We start from the raw sequence: 19,843 nt of genomic DNA on the forward strand, positions 1-19,843 counted from the left end.
CAGCTCCTTTTGCTTTGAGCTCCAGCACTGCCACTTTCCTCCCAGAAGAAGCGCAGCCACCCCTCAGATGGGACCACCGACAGCCAGAGCTTTAACCTGAGTGACCATCAGTCGATGAGAACGGTGCAGGTGGGCTCCCACCCTAAGCACCAACCACGTGTGTGACTTTTCCTCCTGAGGCTGCGGTCACATGGCAGCCGTCACATTAAATTGGTTGGAAGCGGCGCAGTTTGCAGGGGGTTTTCTTTGTGTATTTGTGGAGGATGTTCTGTAGAGCTGCCCGCCCTGTGCAGTGTGGGTTCCCCTCAAGAAGAAGATGCAGCAGCGAGCCCTGCACTCTCAGGGCCATCGGCCATGCTGGGCAGCTGGGGGATGTGGAGATGCCACAAAGCTGTGCCGTGCCAGAGCTGTCAGTGTGTAGTGCTCAGCAGTGCCCCGAGTGCCAGCATCAGGTCCCTGTACCACCCGCCAGCTGTCAGCCTTTTTTCCTCTAAATCTTGCTGTAAATGAGTAGAAACCTTCTCCCTCCTTTTAGCAACCGAGCAGCTTACATGAGTGCTGGAGCTAAATACAGTTTTTACGGTGTTTGCAGTCCATGCCATGCTTTATCCCAAAGCAGAGCTCTGCAGGGCTGGGTTCTCACCTTCGGGGAAGGCTGTCCTGTGCATCCCAAGCCACGTGCACAGCCCTCAGCACACCTCCACCGCCTGTAGGGCCAAGCATTCAGCCCAGACGCCACACTGATGTCTCAGGGAGACATTACAAAGGGAGTAATTCAACTGGCTCTGAGCGTTGTGCCAAAATGCCAAAGCTCTTCTGGAGCACCACAGCCTCATCCCATCCCAGAGCCCCTTTCTGCCCTTCCTGGAGCCCAGCTCACCCGCGCCTTTCCCTGGGGAAGGACAGCTTTGGTTTTCAATCACTCTTTCAAAATGATGGTTGTTTTTTTCCATTTTTGGCTGGAACCAACGTCTTCCCACAGAAAATGGGAACTCAGATAAAACCACCTTTTCCAAAAGGGATTTTTTTTTTAAATGAAAAAAGCAAAAAACCCAAGCAGCACAGCGCGTGGGAATGGGCAGAGTGCTGTTCCTAAGCTACCTTCCTGCACTAATGGGGTGAGCCAGGGACACTGCAGCACGGCTGATTGGCACAAGATTATTTTTAACTTTTTGTTGTTGTTGCCTTTTGCTCAGCAGAAGAAACAATTCCATGAGTTTGGGAACTGCGAGGGGCAAAGGCTTTTGTTTTAAACAGATTTTAGTGCTGCAAATTCAATAGGATTTCAGGAATCAGATACAGTTCCACCCTGCCCTCCCAGCACTGAGCCTTTTTGCAGCATTCCCAGCTCTGCTCACTGAAAGGTGCAAACTCTGACTTCAAAGTGTCCAAACTTCAAACTTCACAGCAGTGTATTTTATCCACATGTCCCAGCCAACTCTTTCCCCTCTGCATGGCAGAGCACTTTGCTCTCAGCTCGGGTCTTTGAATGACAGTTCTGCTGGACCATAGAGAAGCCGAATAATTCCTGCCGGGCTGGAAAAGCGCTGCTGAAACCACTGTGGTGATGGGTGAATGGGGCAAAGCCAGCACAGGTGGGCACCCGTTGGTGGTGTTATCATGCAGGATGATGCCATGAGCACACATCACTCCAGGCAAAGTAGGAGGACTCAGTGCCCCTGGCAACAGTACCCGGGCAGGGCAGAGCTAGATACAAGCTGGGGAGGGCACAGAGCAGCTCAGGGAGAAGCAGAAGGCTGTGTGCTTTGCTTCTGATCCCTGAGCCCTGTTCTGGATTATTGCTCTCCAAACAGGAGGTTGGAGAGCTTCCTCATCCTCCTGCACCGGGGCAGGATGGCCGGCAGCGGGCTTCCTACGCACAAAGAAATACTAAATATCACTCCATTTACAGTAATGTTGTAAGAGTGGTATGAAGCTGGGCTTCTGTTTACCTTTTTCAGGATAGTCTTTACTGTAGATGCCCAAACAAGTTTCTATATTCACCAGTCTGTGTAATTCAGAGCTGCCTGAGCTGCCCCGCTGGTTCTGCTCTCTCTGCAGCGCAGTTCAGCTGCAGAACTGCCCAGTGCCCCCACACAGTGCCCCCACCTCGTGCATCTCCTGGAGATGCCCATCTGCTCTTCAGCCCTGGCTGAGCTGGTGATGGCAGTGTGGAACTTGAGTGGAATCAAAACTGCATTTTAATTGTAAACATTTGTCCAGAAATTAATGTTTCTGAACTAATGCTTCCCTCCGACCACAGCATTCCGAAACAAATGATTCTTGCTAATTGACTTTTCCCCATGGAGCGGGTGATGTAGGTGGAGTAAGCCATCCACGTGCCATTGCCAAGGCCCCTTCCAGCAGCTGTCAGCACGCCATGGGGCACCATCCAGGAGCTGCGTGGCTGCACAGGGAGGAGGGTTCTTTTCCTCCCCTCTGTTTGCTGAGCTGAATTTTGTTGTCATCAAGGTCAGTTCGAAAGGAATTTTGCATCAGAGATTCTCCTAAGGATCCGATAATCCACTTTTATTTTGATGCTTTTTAATAAAGCTGCGTAACAAAGGGTTCCCTCATTGCAGCGATGCTGACTGTAATGCGCTCGCAGTACTTCATGCCCCTGCTAATGGAAGATTGGAATTTTGCCTTAATTATATCGTTACGATACATTTAATGCGTTTAATTGTTTCTGTACGATGACAGCTAAGCTCTCCTGCCTCATATTTCCTATTTCCTGATTCAATTACTCCCCACACAAGGGCAGCCTGCAAGAAATGGTCTTTCACAGTTCGTGCTTTCCAGGGGAGATGAAGGGGGTGCTGGGGAGATGTGCCAATGCAGTCAGGTCAGCAAAGCCATGTGCTGTGTACCAGTGCTGGTGAGGAACAGCTGCACTGAGCTTTCCTCCTTACAGAAAAGGGAATAAAAAGTGTCCAGAGCTGCAGACTCCACATGTGCAAGCCCTTGCTTCCTCCAAAGGTCACAAAGGCAGCCAGCATGCATGCAGCCTGAGTTGGATGGCTGTGCTCCAAAATAGGACCTACCCTCCTCGATGTGGTGACGCCCGCACATTTGTTTTGGATGAGTAAATGCAGTTTTTCACTGGACAGGAATTTGTAATGATGTTTGCAACTCCCAGCTGCTCAGGTGGGTGGGAGCACGGTGCGCTCAGCCCTGCACCGCTCCCTGCCTGTCTGTAAGCACCGTGGGCGGCAGAGCACAGCGCAGCACTGGGAAAGGTCTCTGACTGCCCTAAGCTCTGCAGAACGTGTTGTTAAGCTGCCCCGAGGAGGAGATGGCTTTTTGCTCAACCTGAGCACTGCCATTGGACTTGGGGCCACCACAGTGCCCTAAATGGCCTCTGGGATTGAGACCGATGGCATTACAAAGCCAGGTGCCAACTGAGTGCTATACGTACTGAGTGGTTAAAATGAAGGTGAACTACAAGTGGATGTGCTCAGGCAACAGAAATGACAACACTATAAATGAAAATAACGATAATTACACTCTGTGAAGGTTTTTTTGTTGTTATTTTTGTTGGTACGCCCAAAATCTTCTCTGAACCCTTCTGTGAGCAAAAGTTACCGTCAACAAAAATAACTGAAACCTGCTTTTCCTCCATCGTTGCATTGCATCTGTTGTGTGGGAAATGGCAGCTCTGACTTCTTGTTTTGTTTGAGATTTCAGAGCGGTTCGTGGATGAGAAATTTCAAACCAAAGCCATCAGGAGAAATCACCTGCTTCAGTTCAGCAGCATTTGAAATGTTACAGGATAACATGAGCGTTTTTAATGCGGTGTGTATACATATGTATGCACACCTTGAGATCAATATTAATATAGAAACAAGACATTTACTGTATCAAAATGAGAAGAAAACATCAACATTGCCTTCCAGTACTTGGGGGAGCTTAGAAGCAGGAGAGGGAGCGACTTTCGGATAGCGATGGCACAAGGGGGAATGGCTTTAAACTGAAAGAGGGGAGGTTTAGGTTAGATGTGAGGTGGTGAGGCACTGCCCAGAGCTGTGATACCCCAACCCTGCGTGTGCCTGAGGCTGTGGATGGATACTGGGCAGCCTGAGCTGGGGGGGGAGCCAGCCCAGGGCAGGGGTGGGCCTGGGGGATGTGAGATTCCTTCCAACCCAACGGCACTGTGATTGCAGGGAAAGGATGGGTTTAGAGTGTATTTTGTAGCAGATCCTCCCTTTTTTTATTGCTCACTCAGTGTGACGCCCCTCTCCCTCCGTCCCTCCCTTCCACCAGGAGCAGTGCTCCCAGGCAGGGGCAGCCCATCCCCATGCAGTATCACTGCGACGTGGCTCTGCAGAGCATCACCTGTGGCTTTGGGTGCTGCTGCTCTCACCTCAATCTATTGAAACAATTCCCTTCTGAGCTAATTCCTGATGGCCTCATTAAACACGGATTAATTAATTATTAATTAAGCAGCCCGTGCTACTTATTAATTCAACTTCTTAATTAAGTTGAGGCCACGAACGAGGCGGTGGCTGTTAGCTGAGGCACTGCAGGGTTGGAGGATGGAGGTGCAGCCCTCACGGGTGCTCCTGGGCCAAGCAGGGCAGCAGTGTCAGGCAAGTGTGGTGCTGGGCATCCCATTGCCCTGCCCCACAGCCACCAGTCCCTGCAGTGCTTTCCTAGACCCACAGAGTGTGGAAAAGACCACTGAGATCATCCAGCCCAACCACAGCACTCAGCCCAGCCAGGGCAGGGAGGTCTCTGCAGATGGGAGCCTGGGGATTGCACCAGCTGCCATGAAGGCCAGAAAATAGCAATGGGAACTCCTTCAGTGTTAAGCTTTGTGAGATAACTCCATGCCAACATCTTCCTGCATGGTGGTACCCAGCAATCAGCAGCAATGCAGTAATCCCAGCACATTTTCTGAGAGCTCGTTGAGGCCACTGCTGGGTGCCAGACAGAGCCCAGCATCACCCATCTGTGCCTCAGATGCTGCTCCCCAGACTGGTTGAAAATCGGCCCATTTCTCATCATTTCTGAAAGGAGATGGGGGAGGGGGAGAGCTAATGAGGAACACGCAGAGCTTTGGAACCAGAAATGCATTCCCTGAAGTCAACAGCCTAAAAAGTTTTTTTTTGAATATTCATTTCCACTGAGATTTTCCATTGCTATAATTAATTTGTCACAAATACACTGACAAAGCATTTCTGCTGTTGTGCTGAGGGCTGGAGGCAGAGGTTTACTTCGTCTCCTTTGAAGAAAAATAACTAGCTATCAAATAACTTTAAACTCAGGAAGCTTTGCCAGCCCAGTCTCACTACTTCCATTAAAGAATGCTGCTTGGCCTCAAAGATAGTTAAAGCTATTGAAAAAAAGAAATGTTCTATGGGTTTACTTTTGGTTGATTCAATCCCTTCTGGTGTATTGGTCTATTATCTGCAGCAGTGCTTGGACTGTAGAATCTGTGGGGAATGGCTGTAGCTTTTCTTCTCCTGTGTGGGTGGCTTTCCAATTCCTTTGCGGAGGGAGAGGTGACATTGGGGTGGGCAGGGCTGCTTTTGGATGGCTCCACAGTCCTCACACTGCAGGGCACCAGTTCAGTAAGTCCATCCATGTGACAAAGTCTTCACTGAGGTGAGTAATGGCAGCAGGTTCATGGGTTACTGCATGAAACTCCTGGCCCAGGAGAAAGCTGCATGACTGGGATCCAGCCTTCAAAACAGAAGTTCTAAATCCAGGTCACCCGGTGCCATGTGGCTCTTGGTACGGCTGGTGAAAAAGGCTATGCTGAATAGGAGAAAGATCGAACTTCTGGTGTTGAGTTGAACGTTCAAGCATGAGATGTGGCCTTGATGAAGCTTAGCCTGGCTTATATCACAGGCGAAGACACTAAACAAGAACAGTATGCTATTTCTCATTTAGAGGAAAAATATGTTAAAAAACATACTTGACAGATAAGTAATTGGGAAACAGCTGGCCAAAGCAAAGGCAGCAGAAGTGATTCCAATCAGAGATGGTTCGCTGAAAGCTTTTCATCTTGACTCCAACAGAAATGGCAAATTTGGTGCTTAAAGAATTCCAGCTTTCTGATGAAGTGTGAAAGAGGCTGAGAGTGAAAAGTGCACACAGACAGCCGGCATGAGGGGAGGGAAAGAAGCGACCAGGCTGCGGGTGGAGGTGCATGCCAAAGGCATGGAGGGATGGGTAGAGCTCTGACACTGTCACAGTGCTCGTATCGACTCCCCAGCACCACATGGGCCCACCATGCAATAAATGTCCCACCATGCAATAATTGGGTCCCACCATGCAATAAATGGGTTCCACCATGCAATAAATGGGTTCCAATAACCTGCAGGGAAACTTACACTCTGCAAGCCCACTGCAACAACACCACAACGCAGGAGCAGGAAGCAGGCAATATATTCCTCTCCAAATTAATTGTTGTTATTTTGATTAAGGCACATTATCATATAAATATTTGATTAAGAATATGATTGAATCTTTCTTGCTTATGAACTGTGACAACTTTAAAGTCTAACCTCTTACAGCTTGGCACCGCATCATTATTTTGCTCATTAGCTACATTTAATAATTCGATCCCATAATATGCTCTGCCATTTGAAACCTGCCTTTGTGTGCCAAGTTCAGATCGATACTGTTAGTTATTTGTACCACTGCAGATAATTAAACAAAAATTAAAAGCAATTTAACCTTGCAGTCTGGCTGCGGGGCGTTTGAGGAAGGCAGCGGTGGTGGAGCACAGTCAGCAGGGTTTGCTCTGCTGCTGGGGTCTGTCTGGGAAAGGGGGGGGTCTGAGGAGCCTTTGGGACAGGCACAAGGGGGGGGGGCAGCCAAGAGTTGGTCTCTATAGGGGGGCACCTCCTGTTCCCCCATAAGCAGAAGTCCCTGGGGTATGGCTGCTGCCCCTGGGGCCGTGGGATCACGGCTGTGCTGTGGGCTCCTCCTGTCACTTGCAGGCTGTCCCACTGCACAGCGATGCCTCTGTCTCTCCCAGCTTACTCTGAACAGAGCTCGCTTTCCTAATTTAAACTGCACACAAAAGCTTGCCATACATGGTCATGGGTGCTATTTTTAGGTTTGCCAATTAATCCAGCTCCGTTTGAGCTGGATTAGAAATCGCATACCCCCTTAATTATAGGTGTACACACTCCAGACTGGCAGCTGTTTGGACATTCTCAGCTGGGAAATCTGCCCTCAGCAGCCACCCCCTCCCCAGGCTGAGAGCTGCCTGCTCTGTGCCCATCTGCTGCCGTGGCACCATGCCTGCTCCCAGCGCTTGGCCGCCTGCCCCGGGACACAGGTGCCAGGCAGTGATGTGCTCAGACAGGCAGCCTCCCTCTCCCTTTTTCCCCCCCCTCCTCCTGGAAAATCTCCTCCGTGTCCCCCAGGCCTTTTCTTCTCGCTGCAGGCAGCGCATTGCTCAAGCTGCGGGCGCTGCTCTCTTTGCTCCCCACTGCTGAGCGCTGTGGGGAATGAGTGTGGATATCCACACCTTAGCAGTGAGTGATGCACCCCTAGCAGCTCCTGCATCCCCATCCACCTCTTCATAGTTCTGCAGCCTGGTGACCTTCTCTTTTTTTTTTCTTTTCCTGGTAGCTGACAGGAGTGGGCATGAATGCTCTTTGGTTCTCTGTTGTGTTCCAGCGTCACAGCACATCCCCGCTGGCTCTGCTGACAGCACACTGCTCTGCAGCACAGCCTGCTGACCGGGCACCCTGAGTGCTTTTCCATGGAAGCTGCAGCCACGTACATTCGTTCATCATCGTTTCCACTGCCCATTGGAAAAAAGGAAAAAAAAAGAGGTGAACGCTGAGTGCTGCCTTCAGAGAGAACAGATTCAGTACTGTTTGCATCGCCTTTGAGCGGAGCTGCTGCCCCTCCAGCCCCAAGTGCTGCCATAACACCAGCAGTCCCACCTGCAACACCACGGAGCCATTTGGAAAGGACCGTGGGTCTGGCAGGGGTGAGGAGGGGAATTGAAGCTCCCTGCCTTGAGGGGCTTTGGGAACTCGTAACAATTTGGGCAGAGTTCATAGATAGGTTTGGGGCCATCGTTGCTGAGGGTTTTGGGGTGGGCACAAGGAGTGGGCCGCCTGCAGCTGCTGTCATTTCTGCCTGGCACGGTGGTGACCCACCTGCTGTCCCGTGTCCCATATAGGGCCGGATCCCGGTGCAGCCTTGTGCCCGCCAGAGCACCGGTGCAGCTCCTGCTGTGAGTCACAGTGATGCCATGAGGCCGCCTCCCACTGGGCTGGGGGCAAACAGGAGCAGCAGTGTTTCATCCATGAAGCTTCATGATTAATAAATGGTTATCAGGGAGTGACTCAGGGGACAGCAATCCGGCCCATCCCCGCTGCTGGCAGAGCAAGGAAATGCCAGTGGTGAATTCCAAAGGCTTTGTGCATCGCTGGGCAGCCATCCTCACCAGGACCCACACCCAGATTGAAGCCATCAGCCCAAAGTGTCCCTCAGTCTCCCTGGGGGACAGAGGAGAGCCTGGCGTGGGGCTGAGCGGTGCTTGGGGCCCATCCCTGTGCTGGGGCTGCAGTGCCACCGAGGTGCCTTCCCAGCAGCCACCCCCCATGTGCTGCCAGTACCACCTGCACTGTGCTTGGGGCAAGCATGCAGCCCGGGAGCCCTGGCACAGTGAGCAGTCCTGGAGACATGAGGCTGTTCCTTACCTACAGCCTGGGGGCAGCTCCCGGATCCATGCGGGGATGGGAGGAGATGGCTCATCACCTGCCCCCTTGCTGAGGGCATGGGGACACCGCCAGGAGGCCACATCCTATAGGCCTGAGCAGCTCTGCACGCAATTCAGATTTTCTCAGGCTGCAGGAGGAGAAGAAATGCCAAATACACAGTCTTGTGGCAAACATACCAAACTCCATAGTGAGCACTGATACTTAAGTCCAAGGAGAACCGTAACATGACTGTTTCCAAACTCAAAACTAATTGGAAAACTGAAGATACGTTGTCCTGCCAATAGAGCAAGGGCTCACCTGGGGAATGCGGAACAAAGGAAGGGACAGGGAGACCAAGGAGGAATCACACAGTCCATGGCCACACTCTGCTCAGCTACTGAGAAAGCCAGAGGGGGAGTGGGAACCCCTCACCAGCTGAGGCCCCCACAGCCCGCTCCATGCCTTCCTCTTCTCGCAATAGCCAGCGGGAACTGCAATTAACGTCTGCTGCAATTTCTTCATTATCATAATGACAGTGCTCAGCAAAATATATGGGAGGCATTGACGGTGACGCCCAGATGCTGGAACCATACGATGCCACATGGAAAATCATGGCACCGCGTAAAACCCCGACGTTTATATGGCACAGCTGCCTCTGCATAATGCCCTTGTAATTCATCAGTGTGCAGCATCTGGTTCTATGCTGTCATTCTTCAACTTTCAGACAACCATAATCTCAAGTGTCTTAATAATAACACAGACCTGCCAGACGGGGGAGGGGGGGGGATATGTGGGGGAGGGAGGGGGGGCTCCTTTTGTGGCTTTCAACCCAAATGAGAGGGGAAAAACAGAAACAGTGAGGGGGTGGGAGGGCTGAGTGCTGCGGGGCAGGAGGGACGCGGGTGCTGGGGCTCAGCAGTAGGGCCTGGGGGGCCCTAACCCAGGTCATGCTGCTTTGGCCTGGGAGAGCAACCAGGCTCCTTTTGGGGCTCATCTGATGAAAATCCTTTGGCTGAGCCTGCAACGGGAGCGTGTAGGTGCAGCGACGGCACTGGCAGAGCTCGTCGGGTCCCCCATAGAACCTCGAAACGCAGCGCTGAGGGCCAGCAGGGGCTGCAAGGACAGGGCAGTGTGCTGCTGCCAGCCGGGTCCCAGCCCCCCGGCTCTGATCGGTCCCGGCCGTGATGCCGTGGGGCCGAGGGGACGCCGGCTCCGCGCCCAGGCTCCCGCTGCCACGAGGGGGCGAGCGAAGGGGCACCGTACGGTGCACAGACGCACAGACACACAGACACACAGACAGGGCCGGGGGGGTTTGGACACTCGATGAGAGCGATGTGCTGCGAGCACGGCTCGGGGCGCCCTGCAGCGTGCCACGGCTGCTCGTGTCCGCAGACAAACCCCGAGGGCAGGGAGCTTCCCCCTCCCCGTGCCACCTCTGCTGGGACATCCCCCCCACCCCCCTTCTCCACCCTTTGCAGCCGGGCCGGGTGGGAGCGGGGCTGGGGCAGCCCCATTAGCGCTGCTGAGCTGCACCTGGAGGGGGGCGGGGACTTCTCCTGGGTGCCGAACACGTTGTCCCATAGAAGGCAAAGCGCTGGGCTCTGCCTTGCGGGGGAGAAAGATGTCTGTAGTAACAGAAGGGGCATTTTATTAAGGACGTGCTGACTTTGTAAGAGAGCTGCTCAGCGCTTGCACTGGCTGGATGTTGGGCATCCTGATTCATCAGCATCGCAGCAGCCATTGTACTGCTGTTTTGAGAGAACTCATGGTGCTAAAAAAGGTAAGAGAAATTGATAATCTCATGTGCGTGCAGCTAACAGGTCTCCAGCAGACCTACTGGAATTGCTGCAATGCGTGGCAATGCAGGACATCCAGATTTGCTTCATTTTTAGCACACGGAAACCTGTGGCTGCTTTGTGCTTTTGAGGTGGAGAGGTGAGCAGGGAGAGGCAGGTGATGCTGCCCTGCTCTTACAGTATTTATGTCTTAATATGAAAATGGCATTACATCACAAGCCTACTTGTGATAAGCTGGAGTTCTTCCATTACAGAGCCCAGCTGGCCTGTATGCTTTCATACAGGTGTGAGTGGGCCATAGGTGTGCCCCTGCTTGCAGTGAGCACAGACCTGCCAGCCTCTCCTTGCTACCAGAGGTGACATTTGCTTCCCCTAAACCCTTGGCAGTGCTCAGATGTGAGGCAGCTCTGTGGGGTCGTTTTAGGACACCAGGGTTAAACATTGATGGCAGCAAAGGGCTCCGGTGTGTGGGCAAAGCACAGCACTGTTCAGTGTGTGCAGCAGCCTTCCCCTGCTCCATCCTGGGCACTCACGAGTGCTGACCTTTCCTGCAGCACTTTTTCCAGATGGTGCTTCTGCCTGGAAGAACAACAGTGTCTTCAGTGCCGGGGTGGGACCTAGAGCCTGATGGGGCTGCAGCCCTCCTAACCTGGCTCTGTTACTTCTGCAAATCCTGAAAATGAAATGTTTGCTCTGCTGGATACTGGGTTAATACATGCAGTGAAACGTTCTCAGGCCAAAGTCCGGCCAACAGGGCTGGTTCTGTGTGGAGCAAACAGGTTACACCAGCACTGAGCTGGAGCTGCATTCCTCAGTGTTTGTACCCAGCAGGGGCTGTGCAGTGACCCCATCCCTTTGTGAAAACAGACGTCTCAGGCTTTGTAAGTTCTCTTATTCTTTAACACACAGGTGTAAATCCACTTGTTGTAGAGCTGCCTTCTTCCCACACCTGCTCGTCATGGCTGTGTGGTCCACCTGTAGCTGCCTCTCATTGCCCTGATTTCCTTTCTGTTTGAGGAGGGTAAGAGGGCTGTGCTTTGCTCATAGAATCATGTGAGTTGGGAGAGACCTTCAGTGGCACCTAGTCCTCCTCCCCTCACCTCTCCATCCCTCGGGGTGGCTACCATGAGGATGCGTGGCTGTGGGTTGCAGCAATGGTCATCCTCGAAAGATATACTTATGTTTGGCTCATACCAAATGCTGAGTTTGCTGAGCTCTCACTGGTCGGACCTGAAGGCTGCTTTGTCCCCTGCTCATGGACAGAGAGCTGCGGATGTCCAACAGCTTGGGATAAAGCCCAGGAAGGAAATGCCTTCCTGCTGTCCCACCAGGAAGGAGGAATTTTTCTGTCCCTTCTTAAAACATCTTTTTAAATGTGGCTTATCCACCATTTCTTCTGGAGTTAGAGTGGTGGAAAAAACTGCTGAAAAATCAATTTGGATTTGGACGCCTCTTCTGGAGGGGTGGTGTGTTCTTATCTCCCCTCACCCCACTGGTAATACCTACATACGTGGCTGTAGAGCTGCTGAGGTGGTTACTTCATTGCAGCCTTTTGTTTTGTTTCATTGGAAACCAAAGTTTGGCTGTGTCTAGGACTGAATTCTTCTGTGGTGTTTTTAATCCAGGCTCGATGGCTTGCTCAGGTCCCAGAGGTAGAAAACAGAACAGCAATAAATACAGGGAAGGAACTGCTGGGATGTAAAAGACTCAGCAGCTGAGCAGAAAGCCTCCATCAGTTTCTGTGATATGGCTTTATGAAGGCTCCAAGAATCTCTGAGTAAAGAAGGGTGAGATGGTTTGAGAGCCTCTGGCAGCAGCATGGCAAGGAAGTTCTTGCTCCTCAAAGGGTTTGGGGTTAGAGAAGCAAAGTGGCCAGGAATGCTGGGGCTGGTGGGGATGGGTGCTGCTGCCTTTGTGCCTCTCGTCCTGGTGGCAGTGCCAGCTCTGACGGGCAGGTTTTGGGGGGAGCTGTGGAAGGGTGCTACAGGTGGTGCTGGCCTTTGAGCTGACCTCTGGTGCCCATGTTTCTCTCTCTTCTGCATTCTGTGAGGTCACAGAGCTCTTACTCATGCAGACCAGCCCAGAGTGCCTGCTTCCTGGGGCTGGAGACCTTGGCTTGAGGCTGAAAGCCCTCCCTGGGTTCCACTGGCCGCAAGGAAGGCTCCAGGTTCTCTGTACGACAGACTTCTCATGGGATGGCAGTTACTGTCCTGTTTGTGCCTGAAGGTGCAGTTATTGCTAGCAACCAAAGCGACATTTCTGCTGTGGCTGAGCAGCCTTTACCCAGGGCTGTGTTTGCAACCAGGAGAGTTTCACTTGCTGCCTTATCTGCCTTATCTATTGCTCCCTGCAGCCAGCACTCTGACGAGTGTTTTCTTCTCATTTATCTGTGCACTTGCCCTAGAAATTGGCCAGAAGAGCCGGGGAATGCTGCAGAAACCCAAACAAATCTTTTCCTTCTGATATGCATTCGTTACTCCAGGAATTAATTTTACTGCATAGGACAGAGCAGTCCAAATAGGGCACTGCTTTTCCCACTTACAGGCTCAGCACCCAAATGAAGCAGAATCTCACAGAAAGCCCAAGGCCCTAAGGGAAGGGGCAGCCCAGCCTTTCCCAGAGGAACCCCTGCACACCTCAGTGCTCACTGCTGTGTCCTTGGCAGTGACACAGGATCCCTTGGCCTCAATAACACATGCTGGGAGCTGGTCTCGCTGCGCAGATCATTTTGCTGGCTTTGTAAACTTAATCAGTTGACATGTTGCCATTAGGTCAGGAAAGCTGAATTTACCTTAAATAATTAATCCAGATCAATTAAACACAGGATAACTGTGAAGAATAGCGAAAGGAAGAATGACCCTTGTTGCTTCCACGTCTTTTTCCTGCATTGACAGCCCATAGCAAGAAGATGGCTTATGGAGCTTTACAGTGGGAAAGAAATGTACATTTATGTCTTGTGATGACAGCTCTATCCCGAAGGTTTGACCTAATTACTGTATCTTGTCTCAGTTTCTATCTGGCAGTTATTGTTGCTGTCACAGTGTCAAATGCAGCTCATGCAAACATCCAGTGGTTCCGTTAAAATATTAGTGGGGTGAGGCTGCTCTGTTGTGTGAGTGCAGATGCATGTTTCTGTGTTCCTGATACTTGGGGGTGGGGCTATTTTATCAAATACATCACCAAAATAAATACTTGCCACAACTGAAATGCCTTTGCACAGGAGAACCTACAGGGGCCATTCCAGCCAGTCTTGGAGCTGAGAGGCACTAATTGGCAGTAATTACATAGACTGTTTCTTGGGATCTTTATAAACTGGTTCCAGGTAACAGGGGCCAGTCAAGAAGCTGGCAGCAAGGAGCACAGAGCACACTTCTCCCAGGGATGCAGTTTTAGATGACTTTTGGTGGGGGGCAGAAGGGCCAGCACGGGGTGTTCCTGGGCCCATTTCCTCTGCTCCCAGCAACGTACAAAACTTGTTTTCCAGTTCTGAGAATCATCGGCACAAAAGGACCATAAAGAGTTTTAGAAGGACTTTTTGGCTGGCTGCTTCGGAAGCTCTTTGTAACAAACTGGCAAGTGCAGCTGCCTGCTGTCAGGACACAAGTGCTGCCCTGGCCAACTCCCAGGGAAGGGAAGGGCTGAGAGAGGTGAAAGTGTTTCCAGCCCTCTCGGTTGGTGTAAGGATCCCTTTGGTATGACAGTCTCACCAGCTTTAGCTTCCAGAAAGAAAAGCAAAGCTCTGAGCACAGACACAGCCTGTGGTTCAGAATCTTTCTTTCTTCCTTCAAAATAGAGGTTTTATCCCAAAGTGAAGGAAAATTCTGGCTCAGAAAGCAGTCCAGAGATGGACTGCTGCTCCACAACGATCCCTGCTGCCACCTTTGTCTTGTGTGGTTTGTCTCCTGTGGTTCTGACAGCTCTGCTCATCCTTTGTCCTCAGGCACAGTACATTGATAACTATTGAAAACATACTGTGCAGAGATAAATCACTGATCTTTTCCTTCCTGATAGGGAAATTAGAGGCTTTGTTTCTTTGGCTGCAGTGCCTGGAGATCAGCATGGTAGTGATGGAGCTGATGAACTTTGGGTTGGATGTTGCAATGCCCTGCTAGCCACAGTGCTTATCTGGATTAGTTCTCAGAGCACCAATGTCCTGACTTCTTCACAAGGAGGTTCATAGAGCAGTCCATAAATCCCTGGTGATGCATACAATGGATTCTGTTTTAATTCCCCATCTGTGCCAAGTCACAGCACACTGCTAATGAGCAGCAGGTCTGCCCTGCTGTCCTGATGTAACCCATGTGTGGTCTGACCAGATCTGTCCCGGACAAAGGTGGTTCTTCTGCCTGCTAGAACGGTGTGTGCTGTGAGGGCTGTGGTGCTAACGTGGGGCTGGTGAGTGGGTTCCTGTATTGTGTGCACTGCAGCAGCACTATCTGGCACCTAATGTCTGTAGTGTTAGCACTGGGAAACATCTGCTTGGGCACACAGACACATTGCAAACCTGTTAGGAAAAATAATCTGCAGCGCCAAAACAACTGCTCTGGTTTGTTCCACGGAGCTGCTCTCGCTTTGTTAGAGACTTTGGAGTTTTAGCAGTGATGGAGTGCTTAGCAATGCCACTGGAAGTTTGTGGGAGGAAAATGCAGCTGCAGGAGCTGTGGGTTCTGCAAAGAGTTAACCCGCACCGCTGGTTGCATGACAGCCCTCAGCTGTCAGTGCCTTCCCTCCAGCATTTCTCTCCTTCATTTCATCAAAGCAACAGGCATGGTTTTAATTTTCCATGACTTGCTTATGAAATATGATCCTTGCTGTAATAAAGAAATGATTTGGTTTGTAATGGGTACATAAGAAATCAATTTCCTATTTTTAAATTAGGTAGGATTAACAATGAAGCAAACAACAAGCAGAGCGACAGGGAGAAAGGAACAGGAGAAGGACTCAACAGCCCTGGGACAGAGTGGGCTGCACTGGTCGTGAGACTCTGCCTTCATTAATTGCTTTGCTGAGACACAGCTGGAGTGTTTCTTCCAATGTATATTCATTTTCTGCCTGAAAATTACGGTTTGGTGAAGATTGCTAAAGATTCATGACTCTCCTTCTGCCTAGCAGTGACATTTAAGGTGCAACACAGTTTCTGTTCAAATTCATAGTTCAAAATAAATTGTTACCACCGTAAATGTCTGGGGAACAGCTGCCTTCCCTGCCTTCCTCTGCAGCCCCAGCACCTGCAGCACGTGACTGGACCAGGAGGTTGGGATCTGCTCCTAGGAACAGGAAGAGAAGGAGCTCCCAGCTTGTCCTTTTTAAGGTTATTGCAGTATGGGAGAGAGCTGCTTGTTGGTAGATATCACAGTGGTGTGTTGTAGCCTGCACAGGACTGAGAGCCATCAGGAGGGGATGCAGCTCCTCACCTCTCAGGATGCTTCATGCACTCTCCTCCCTGGTGCTCCTGGGGCACGCTCAAGGCATGGAGCAGCACCCCGGGGCTGTGTGCTGTGAAGGCACCCACCAGCTGCAAGATGCCGCTCCTCGGAGCTGCGGCCGTCTCCAGAGGCAGATTGCCCTTTAGACCTTGGCCTGCAGACAGTTGATACAGGTTTCTCTGCCGGGCGGTGCTGAGCGCTGCCAGCATGTTTTTGTGTCATTAACAGATGTGCTGTTGCTCTGGTTTCCAAGGCTTGCACACAGTGCGTGCTCTTCTGTGCAGGGAGCATGAGGCCCAGGGCTGTCGGTCAGAGCGCTGTGCAGGTGTGCTGTGCTGGGGTCTGAGCCCATCCGAGCCTGTCCCCTCGCAGAACTGTGTGCTAGACTTGCTAGAGCTGCTCTTTCGGTGCCAGCATCTCCTCCTGGCCCCGCTCCATGCCTGTGCTAAGTGGCTTTGGAGCTGCCCCAGGGGTCTGTCACGGGTTGGAATTAGAGTTGCATTTGGCTGGCTGGTCTGTCTTCCCTTCCTGGATGCTCTTGCTTTTTTTTAGCTTATCTCAGTTCTGCATGGGTTTGTGAGTTCCTGCTGAAGTCTCTAACAAGATTTGTATGGTGGCTTCTTTTTCCTTCAAGCAATCATAATTTGGCCAAAAATAAATGTCTGCAGAAATCTTTTTAAAGTCTCTCCTTTATGTAGGTTTCAGCAGCCTTCTTGAGAGACAAGCCATAAAAACCGATGGGACTTATGGAAATGGTTGGTAGGGCTTCTAGGACTGGGCAGGAGTCCAAACAATTTCTTGTAATCTTCTCCACATAGATCTGTTATTGCTGGGGCAGGTACCAGATGCATTATCACTGCTAATCTCCTTCAAGGGTGGAGGGGTGTGTGAGTGCAGATAACTATGATGAAATGAAGCCAGCTTTCTGTCTTGTTGCTATAAAGTCCAAGAAAACTCCATGAAATCTGAGGCCTGCTTCTACGTACCAGTGTCAGAGGGATATTGTTTTTGTACTGTAAGACTCACAGTTATCAAACTTCTTCCCCCTCCAGTTCCAGCTATCCTACTTAAATTTATAGCATTTTTTTTTCCTTTGGCTATCGCTGGAGCTTCAAATAACTGTTGGTAGGCTTCCCAGTTCCCAGGACAAAACAGACAAATGTACAAAACCAAACCCAGATTCCTGATCATCGGAGGCTCTGCTCTCCACCTCCTCTGGCACTGTGGCCCTTCACAAACTTGCTATTTACTGTTGAGGTGATTCAGCCTAAGGTGGCAGGAAGGTTCAGGCATGCTTATTTTAATGAGATCATACTTGAATGGGCTATAGGAGAAGGAAAGTAGGCGCTAATTTGCATTAGAGACCAGGAGTCAGATTCTCCACCAGAGTCAGGGCAGTTTGCTGTCACCTCTGGAAGGTTTGCTCAGGTCTCACCACCCTTGTGTCAGCAGGGATCATTCCTGGGAGAGCTGGGCTGCTCTAGGCTTGGCAGCACATAAATGCAAATCACAGTGCTTTGGTAGCATTAGTGGGGGCTGGTGGCTGGCCTGTCCACCTCATAGAGGGTGAGTTTCGTTTGTCCTAGAACACGGCTGTATATCAGGAACAAATTTCTGGGAAAGGCCATTCCTTGGACACCTCTGCTTGGGAAATGCTGCTGTGGTGCTTTGTAAGAACAAGAACAACTACTGGCAGTTTGGATGAAGATTAACAACAACAAACTGCAGCTTTACGAAGGATTCTTTTAGACGAATACAAGGCCTTGAGGCTGTGCAAAAACAGCCCCAAAGCTTTTATATGTTCCTTTGGGAAGATTATAACAGATGTTTTATTTTCATTTTTTTCTGTCTTTTTTCTTGTTTTCCCCAGTGGTCAGGATCTGACATTTCCAAGGAAGGTACAAATACCATTTGTGGGGTGTGTGTTTGGAACAGTTCTGCAAGCAGCTTACTGATTTGAACAAGAGCTGTAATGTCAGCATACGACTGCTCACACTTACACTGGAGAAAAGCCATGGCAAGTGCAGTGACATGATGAGGAGCAGAGGCAAGGCAGCAGTGGCCAGTGCCACTAGTGGTAGTGAAAGCAGGGAAAGCTTTCTGTGTGTGTTGGAACAGCTCGGGGCTCTTCCACACGCCCTCCTAAAACAAAGAAATTATTTGTTTGTGATGATCGAAATCAGCCTGAATTTTGCGTATTGGTGTATCCTTCTCTATTAGAGTTTGTCAGGCAAAAGTAATATCTGTAATGGCTGCAGAAAGCTAGAAGGCATACGGTAGCTATTCAGTTTCTCCCTTTCCTCTTTTTTTACACCTAGCTGTTCTACATAGAGATTGACAGATGTGGTGAGATGCATTGTGGAATGTTGCTGACTGAGGTGTGCCAGCACCGATTTGACAAATGTGCCCTTTTGTACTGCTGAGGTTAAACCACTGCCAGAAGTGTCCTCTGTCATCACCAATAAAAATTACTAATTTGGACTTTAGAATGCTCTGCTGTGCCATTCATGAGGAGCTTTTTAGTAGTCTTGCAGCCAGGTACGTCTCTAGTCACAGTAATTGTCTTCAGTGAGGGAGCTAATTGACTACACTGCTGCAAGTATGGAATAAATCATGTTACTATGGTAGCCAAGGTTTTTGGAAAACAGTATTTCCCACAGCATAAATGCCATTTCTCTGAATTTTACTTTTTTTCCCTGAAAATAGCCCTATCATCACAGAGTTGTGAGATTTGAAGTGGGATTTTGTTTTTTCCAATGAAAAGCTCTTCAGCAAGCTGGATGCCACTTCTCAGTTTTACTTCTCTATTTGGTGTAGCCTTCGTTCATGTTGAAAGGACAGAGGTGTGTTGATATATGATGTACTCAGACTAATTATGAAAGGGATTGGAACCTGAGAAAGGGTTTTGAAGGAATGAGACAAAACATGGTTGGAAATATGACCTTGAAACACTTTAGAAATGAGTCCAAGACAGGGCATCGGGCTCAGAGACTTCTCAACCTGTACAGAGGTTGGACCAAGGCCTGCTTCTGAGCTCTGCAGACTTTTCTGTGCCAATGTGAGTTTTTGACCCTGAGACCAGTGAGTTAAAGAGACTGTGCTAACTTTGTAGCATTGAGCAGGGCCTCCATAGGCATGGTGTGTGCATCATTGTGCCATCTGGTTTTGGTAAATCCTGACAAAAGTAAGGTAAGCCCATATCCCCAATAGCATTAGTGGTTAAAGTGTGATTTTTGACTTTGTCTCTCTTCTCGTCAGCCACTGGTACATCCATAAGTGTTTTAACAAAGTATTTTGTTTCTCGTTTCCCAGAATACCAAGTGCATTTCATAACACAGCTGTTGCAAATGTTATGGCTATGTACTCTTCATGTGTTAGTCTTTCCTGTGCTTCCTTTCTCTGAATCTCATTTAATAGGGCATGTTTTGTATTTCTCTACTAATTTGAAGAAGTTTATTGCATTTGTTGTCTTCCCCTCTTTCTTTAGAAAATCAGGGGAAATTCCAAATTTCAATCTAAAAGCATTTTGTTGTAATTCATTTTGTTTTTACAGAGCACAGTATTTGTTGGAAGGAGAGAAGTTGAGATCATAATCTGGCTCGGTTGACTGAGTTTCTAAATTTTAAACCTCCGCCTTCTCTTTTTTAAACATTCTCTATGCCAACACTAAACACTGTGATCATTCAGGATGTGAACTGTACTCCCCATAGATGCTGATAGGTTACGGATACATTTACATACAAAGGAGCTGTTGAATGATTCATGTAAGAAGTTATTTTCTTGTTCTCAGCCCTCACAGTACAGCAGGTTTCCCTCTCATTTTCTGTATTTGCAGGAACAATTTGTCTGCCCATCACTCTGAGCAGTATTTGAGGAGGTACATGTGGCTAAAGCGTGTGGAGCAAGATGACTGTAAATGCTTTTGCCAGAAATTTTTGTGCTAGCC

At 49.9% G+C, this 19,843-nt stretch overlaps 1 protein-coding gene across 1 annotated transcript in view; it reads left to right on the forward strand.

Annotated features, from left to right (window-relative positions):
* The first annotated feature begins 10,022 nt into the window (after window positions 1-10,022).
* The window catches only part of CTCFL (CCCTC-binding factor like), a 73,328-nt gene continuing 63,507 nt past the window's right edge, over window positions 10,023-19,843 (forward strand). The window contains exon 1 of the mRNA XM_085241706.1: window positions 10,023-10,455. The gene's annotated coding sequence lies outside the window, so the exon portion shown is untranslated. The remainder of the gene's footprint in view (window positions 10,456-19,843) is intronic.

This window comes from Meleagris gallopavo, chromosome 22 (assembly GCF_905368555.1).
Source record: "Meleagris gallopavo chromosome 22, MGAL_WU_HG_1.1, whole genome shotgun sequence".
NCBI classification, from domain to species: domain Eukaryota; kingdom Metazoa; phylum Chordata; class Aves; order Galliformes; family Phasianidae; genus Meleagris; species Meleagris gallopavo.